Raw genomic sequence first — 8,033 nt, forward strand, 5'->3', positions numbered from 1 at the left:
CACTTTCATGGGGTGAAAAGGGCATGTGGGGAAAGATTTTCCACAGATTGATATTTTCTAGGCCTAAGACTTTAGGCGGTCTCAGCGTACAATCTTCGTCAAATCTTCCGCTGCAGTCTTACCTACCGTATAGGCTACCCGATAATAGTAAACATTTTTGTAGATTTGATTCTCTTATTTTCATTTCCACATCATACAAGCTCTTTCTGTTGTCTTTTATTCTGTAATATCCACAAATAGTCAGAGTTTCTCTTTTAATTTAGTTAAGTTATTTGATTGGTCATTTAAGTTATCTCATTTCTGGTATATGGTCCCTTGGACAAAATTATCTTTAATTCATGATAGGCCCTATTCGAATAAATATCGAATCACTATGGCTTCCCTTAGGCCTAGTCTTTTTGTCTGCATTGATCTTATATCATAATACATTTGTACCATTTTTTACTAAATTTCTTTATTCAGCCTATTGAAGGTTCAAGAAAATAGAAAAAAAATTAACATTTAATTACTCGGCAAGATTTAAAGTTAGAACATGTACACCGTTATTTTCAATGTCAATAACGTCATAACCTTTATAAAAGGTCTAGTGTCTCTTATCATGGAGGTTATACCGCCATGCTCTTACTACTCTTAAAAGTATACGTTACTGCCATGAATTAAAAAATTCACGGCAGACAGTTTTTTTGTTTTGTTTTTGTTTTAATCATTCAGGTGCCGATATTTCAGGTAAGTAATTTAAAATATTTTAACGATTAATCAAATTCTGCCGTTATTATTAATTATTAAGGAAACCTAAATATATTATGCCAATCACTCTGTGTTTTATTATTGACTGTATGAAGGATGTCACAGTGGCGTATCTGGGGTGGGGGCGCACGCTCCAAAAATTACTCCCCCAAAAATCACGGCCAATTAGTTAAAAATCACCTAAAATCGCCTTATTTTGTGAATTAGCGTTTTACCGATCATCGAGCCCTTCACCTTCTCCCCCTCCCATAAGCACGACCCCATTTCAAGACTTAAGCCCCCGTCACAATTTGTCACGTACGCTAAAAAGTAGGCCTACTCAACGGAAACTATTTTTTCCATCTGTTTCTGGTTTCTTTATTCAATTTACATCTCATCAAGAACAACACAAGAAAAATGCAAAAGAACGAAATCCACAGACTCAATTTCCAAATTAGGAATATGACGCCCTGAATGAAAAAAAATCAATTAGACCTAAACGTCATCACCATTATTATTAAATTTAAAATACTGTGAATTTAATTTTATAAATACTTCAAATAATTAAAATATAGGGAAAAAATCCCAATAAACTATATGACTAAACAATTTTTTTTAAACCAGCAAGACTACACTACACCATCCTCAAATTGAAAAAGAAAAAGGAAAAACAGCCCGTTGAAAGTCTGAAAGCACCTGAGTTTCACATGTTACACACCTCAGCAAAACAATTTTTAATCCTATTATTTACCTTTAATTATTTTTGTTATTGATTGAAATTGGTTAAAATTCATTACAGTATCATTAGATCATTTTAAATTGATTGATTTAACATTATTATTATTATTATTTTTTTTTTTTTTTATATCTATTTTTTTTTTTTTTTTTTGGCAGACAGTATCTCGAGTCCTTTGCTGCTGCCTGCTTCTAATTTTGGCCTATAGCCTATGTAGTACAGTATTAGGTTATATCTTTTACAAAATATAACCAAAAAAAAAAAAAAGAAAGAAAGAAATTATTTAAACCTTGACATAAACCAGGGAGCAATCATATTACATTACAGTATTTAATAATGACTGCTCCTCCTGCTGGTACGATTATGTACGGTAATAATATGCAGGCTGACCTTCTGTCCATCAATACTGAGAGCCAATCACAGCTATGCACATTACCGCTGGCCAAAACAGTGTTCTTGGATAAATGGATAAAGCATGATAAACCAAAAAAAAACTGAACAGTAAACTTTTGTTTTACCGTGGTGTGGCGGGTGCGTATCATTTGAGAAACTTCGTAAGTTTTACAGCTCCAGAAATATTCTGTGGTTATCTCTTATATAATTCAGGTATTTTTTTGTTTTTAACCTTTTTATAGCTTAGGCCCTAGCCGATGACTACTGTGTTGCTCAAATCAGGGGAAGCTTTTGGGTTCCGTTGGCGAGTTGATTGTTGATGACCTAGCTAGCTAGCCTAGCCTTTCTCATGCTCAGCTGAGCGTCGCAGGATTGAGTTGTTGACGTGGATTGGGTTTCTGTACCACCGGCCGGTAACACTAAATAGCCTAATTTATTTGCGTCGTGGAAGGGCAAATTTTATTGTTAGTCAGTCAGTCAGTCAGTAGTAGTAGGCCTAGCTGGGTGGGGCCTAGATAGTACTGTAGTGTAGTCGATTCGGCCTCTATTGCTATTTTGTCCTCACGGCAAAACAACGTAACTGACATTTTTTTTCGATTTTGAGATAATATCATAGTATATCAAACATGTCTGAATTACCTGTGAAAATTTCAGGTCTCAATAATGTGTCGTTTCAGAGATAGCACCACCTATCTTTAAGCACAAAACTTAAAATCCAATGGTTTTCCGTTGCAAAACAACGTAACTATAAAATTACGGGTCAAAACAACGTATCTACAACAATGAAGATAAGTTGTTTTGCCTCGGAATGGTATTCAAAAATTGTCTTGATTTAATTTTTACTTAGAAAAAGTAAATGAATTTAAATTTCTTGGTGTTTTTATAAATAAAAAACTTTCATGCCATACACAAGTAAGTTATATTTGCTCTCTAAATCATCACAATTACTAGGATTTATTAATAAGTGTAGTAAAAAAATATGTCATGGGCTGTAATGTTAAATCTATATAAAGCATTGATTCTTCCGATTATTACTTATTGTTGTGCAATGTGGACAAAACTAATATTAATATAATTGAAAGCATCCACCAGAATAATTATGTTTAAAATATATGGTGATTGGGACACACATTATCAAGATAGGCTGGAAACGCTTGACATCTTTAATTAGAAGATATTTTAAAATATCACCGGCTTGTTCTTGGTTTCAAAGTTCTTCATAAATTTGTGTCGTACATTAACAGAGTTTGTTCAGAGGAGTGAGCGTTGTGAGGGCAGGCTTATTATTTCTTAACTCTGCTTTTGTGTCCTTTCCAAGACTCTGGAAGAACTACATCCTGTACTTCAAAAATGTTTTCTCTTTTAAGAATAATTTAATTAAGCATTTTATATCTTTTTATGTTTGTGAATAATTCTGATTGTTTTTTGTTTTAATTTGTGTATTTTATAATATAAAGGATAGGGAGCAAATCTTGTTCGGGCTTTCGGCTATTCCCTATCTGGGCAATTTATGTTATTTTAATTCTGTATATTTTTTGCCAAATAAATGTTATTATTATTAATATTATTATTATTTTCAGAAATATGGCTATCGATAAACAATACTTCAAATTGCCAAGTTTCCCCCTGATGGCTTTTATAATAGCTGGTCTAATACTACTATTTGTAAGTTGCAATATCAGCATAATAATATTATTGAAATTATTGTTAATTGTTTTAATTTAATATTAAAAACAATAACAATAATTACAATAATTATTGTTTTTAATATTATTATTGATACTAAATTAATGTTGATTCTGTATTTTTTTGTTGTTGTTATTACTGTAGTAAAGTAAAGTGATCTGGTTAAAAATTTGTCATCACAAGTGACATTAAATTAATTATGGATTGCACAATTATGTGATTTAATCTAGTAGGGGAGTTAATAAATTGGAAAAATAAACAATTAACTACCAGAATAAAAAAAAAAATCTTGGCCTAGGCCTATTTATGGAGGGTGATACTTCGTCATTTTACTAGAAAACAAAGTAAAATTGTAACACAATTTAAAAAAATTATATTACTGTAATAAAAATTCCATATGTTTTCTTCAAGTGTGCCTTCTTTGATCCGAATGTAATTCCGTACAGTTATCTTGGACCCCTCGGAGTGTTTGTCAAGTACCTTGTTACTGATTGGCCAATCGTAATTAATATTTTGTGAGTTCTACTATTATTTACTAATAAACATTTATTTATAACTAACATTTTACTAATTCATTGATTTTATTTGTTTTATGTAGTCAACAGAAGAATTTTGTATTATGAGCTGTTTGATTCTTCAAAAATCTGGTGCTACCGTTGGTCTCGATATTTCAGTGACATTACAAGGCTGATGGTGCAATACCATATATACAGTATTCGCGTATATGGCGACCTAAAATTTGTATGTTGCGCCTATAAGACGACCTTGTTTTTCGATTGTAATTTGCAAATTTATTAAGCCTCGTCTTATACATGATTATACGGTATAAATGTTTTGATATGAACAATAAACCAGAATACAATTAAACCAGAATATTGATTGGCAAGGTCATATATATATATTTGATAATTATTGTATTATCTTGGTTTTTTTTTTTTTTTTCAGGGTGATTTTTACAATATTAAGCCATGCAGTGGAGGCTTATTTTTCGTATTATATTGCAGTGTAAGTATTGGATTGGATTTATTCGGTGTAAACACCAAGGATAGTCTAGAAGAAGACTTACTTCCAGTGGTGTCCTTCTGGTGGTGATTGGGCAGTACACTGGGAGACAATGCCCTACTCTTTTCCGAAGAGTGTACTGCATTCTTTAACGTGCACATGGGCCATAAATGCACACGGGACCAATGGCTTAAACGTCTCATCCGAAAGATGGTGCGCTATTACAGTATAACTTTTATTTAAGCCCTCCAGTTGAAATACAAGGATAGGCAGTGATGGAACCTAGACATCTCCTCGGTTCAGCGCACATACGGTGGCTATCACCAGGTTAGCCAACTGAGCTAAGCTGTTCTCTCAAAAGTACATCCAAGTTGTGTTGTGTCTTGAATTATATTCAACCAATATAAACCTATGTCTATTTTGTGGTATTCTATGCATACTTTATAAGGCTTTAGGTTATGTTGCAATTTAATGAGACACGATAAACAAGGTGTAATAGACAAATTCTTTAAAAATGTGTCTGTTAACTTTTATCGGCTTAAATTGGTAACTACTGTACATGAGTTGTACAGTATTTGATTATTAAATTTTCTCGAGTCTGAGAGTATGATTCATACTACAGATATTTGAATCACTAGGTGATTCAAATAGCCTAGTGTTAAAAAATGTTGTATTAATGTTGAAAATAACAAGCATGGTGTATAGCTATATAGTTTACAGTAGTTTAGTGCAATAAAGTAGGTTTCAACAAATGTTGACATTTCAACATATTTTAGCCATTATCTCCGAAACATGATTTGGAAGGAGTGACTGTTTTGGCTATTGTTGTCCAATAATTGGCCTTTTTAATTTTTAATTTTCCATTCCATCTCTTTATTTTGCTTCTAGTAATAAAGGTCTTGAAAGCCCAGCCACTTACAAATGGTGCATGGCCGTCGGTTCCTTTGGATACTTTGCGTACCGGCATCTACTTGCTTACGAGCCAGACAAAGACAAGTGATTTATGATGGTATCCTGTAAGTGATTAATTTTAACAATCCATTAATTATAAATAAGTGTTAAATATCACCACCTTCTCTGTGTAGCTTACAAATTTGAGATTTGGTGGAGGTAGATGTGAGGGTTGGTACACGAGTCTTGAATAATGACATGGTACTATAATAATGGCATACATTTGTCAAGGAATTAAAGTAGGCACCCTGAGTTTTCACATCATAAATGTAGTAAGAACACATTCATCCTGTGCCTGTTCATAGTGTAAAAATCCTGAACTTCCTATGCGGCCATTGACGTTGATCAAACGATTAAAGCTGCATTCATATATCGGATCCAAACTGAAATTCGGACCATGTTTCTAATGCACCGAATGCCATCATCCCTATTCTTACATACCGTTTTGATTTTCTTATCGGTTCAATAAGTTTTCCAATCTGGAAAATCCGGATTTAGTGTGAATGTACCTTTACTCGTACATAGGAGAATGATAAGCTGGTCTTTTTTTTGGTGAAAATTAGATAAAAATCCACTTCAGAAAAAGGAAAGTACAATATACAAAAATACTATTATTTCAATATTAATAATACATATTTTCTGTTCTATATTTTGTGTTTTTATGTTGGGGTTTTTCTGGTTTTTTTTGTTGCGCTGTTCTGCAATTTTTGTAAACTTAATATATTAATGTGTATACTGTATATCTTTAAAATTTCTGGGGTTTTTTGTCTTACAGATCTTCAATTGAAAATTTAACAAGAGGATCAGGAGCATAAAGGGCCAATATATCTGATGCTGTCAATTGCTTGAACAATCTAGAATTTTTCAATCTATGTAATTTAAAATTAATGCAATACCTCATCAGTATTAAGTGTATCTTTTTAGAATTAACATGGAGTTATAATTAAAACTCCTTGATTTGATTTTTCTAATACTGTACTCTCACTATTGGGTGTAACTCAGGATGCAACAATAATTGATTAATAATAAATTAAATAAAAATTAATATTTCAACAAGTGAATTGATGTCATTAATTTATATATTATCTTAGAATAGAATAAAGTGTTGATTGTACGTTTGACCTCAAAAATTCAACTCGTGACAGACGGTACATCTTTTAATTATTCTGTTCAGCGTTTTTACCATTAGCATCGAGTACAAATTCTAATATTTAATTACATTTATTTAATATTTAGCTCAATAAATAAATAAATAAATTTATATTTACATATTCCAGAGTGCCTAGCTATCAGCTTTAAACTAAGTTGCAGTAAACAGTGGAGGATCAATGTGGATTCTTGCCTGTTGAAGTTACAACCCTGCATTTTTTTCTGATCACTTGATCTGTGTTCACATTGGTTTTGATTTTGGTCAAACTAACCATGTATTGTAGCATTCTCCTTGGTCAAATTAAATACACAATTGGCATTTTTAATAATATACTTGTAATCCTCTCTACAATATCTTTTACTAAAGCAGGGCCTAGGCAGTGGTGGTGCCAGCAGAAGCAGGGGAATCGGACAGGCCTGGACCTCCTGTCGTCCGACACACAACTGTTCATACAGATGATGTAGTAATTAATCAGTGTTCCTCTTTCTTTGAAGGTAGAAATCTTTAAAAAAAAGGAAAAGCGATTAGATTGCATGTCTTCCATAGGTATACGCTTTAAAATACAAGTGTTGATTTGGTATGCATTAAGTAGCACTACCTTATATGTATGTTAATGTTCACCTTGTTATTAAAGATAAAAAAAGGTTAATTTATAAAGTTTATAGTCTGTGTCTTATTAGTATTGTATTGTGCAACTCAAGCCTGGTTTCCATAAAAATCGCTACAAGCTGGCAACGTCGTTTGGTCAGTTGAATCAGGGAGCAGTCCTGATTGTGTTGGGAAAGGTACGCAGTGCAAGGATTGCAGTGAAAACACTGTAGCAATTCTATGGAAACAGGCATAACAGAACCCTCCAATTAATATGTTAATATTGATGTGTTCATCATTTTAGATCAGTGTGATAAAAAGATACTGTTAAGCCTTTCCAAATGAAGCAATTGTTCTGCACCAAGACTGATGAATAATACAACAAATATTTTTTTGCCTACTTTTACTTCCAAAATTGAAAACTGGATGAACAAGATATGCAGCCATCATTGGGAAAACTATGGTGGTACAGTAATGAAGTTGGCAATGCAATTTTGTGAATAAATGACAAACGAATCATCCATTGCAGAGCATTGTATGTTGTGTTACCAACCATGTCACTCCTGTTTTAAGATAATAATGATAACTTGAAGACAAAAAATTGTGCTAAGGCAAAAATAAGCTTGGCTTATTTGAATCAGAAAGATAGGGTTCTGGGTTTCAATTGGTGCTTGAGATACCATATGGTCATCCTAGCCTAGTTAGTAAAGAAAAGTCATTCCTATATGTTCCCCTCTTTCCTGAAAACAGTAGTGGTGTTCTTTCTATCAATTGAAAATAAACACAATTACAATACCACAA

General features: G+C 32.6%; 1 long non-coding RNA gene across 1 annotated transcript; it reads left to right on the forward strand.

Annotated features, from left to right (window-relative positions):
* Positions 1–1,884: 1,884 nt before the first annotated feature.
* Positions 1,885–7,301, forward strand: LOC117124748. The gene is made up of 6 exons (XR_004448013.1): positions 1,885–2,068; positions 3,436–3,520; positions 3,953–4,056; positions 4,487–4,546; positions 5,432–5,559; positions 6,270–7,301. It is a non-coding gene; the product is annotated as an uncharacterized LOC117124748 (long non-coding RNA).
* Positions 7,302–8,033: the final 732 nt, after the last annotated feature.

The sequence above is a fragment of the Anneissia japonica genome, unplaced genomic scaffold (genome assembly GCF_011630105.1).
Source record: "Anneissia japonica isolate Jap-2015-1 unplaced genomic scaffold, ASM1163010v1 scaffold1764_len714935_cov166, whole genome shotgun sequence".
NCBI classification, from domain to species: Eukaryota; Metazoa; Echinodermata; class Crinoidea; order Comatulida; family Comatulidae; genus Anneissia; species Anneissia japonica.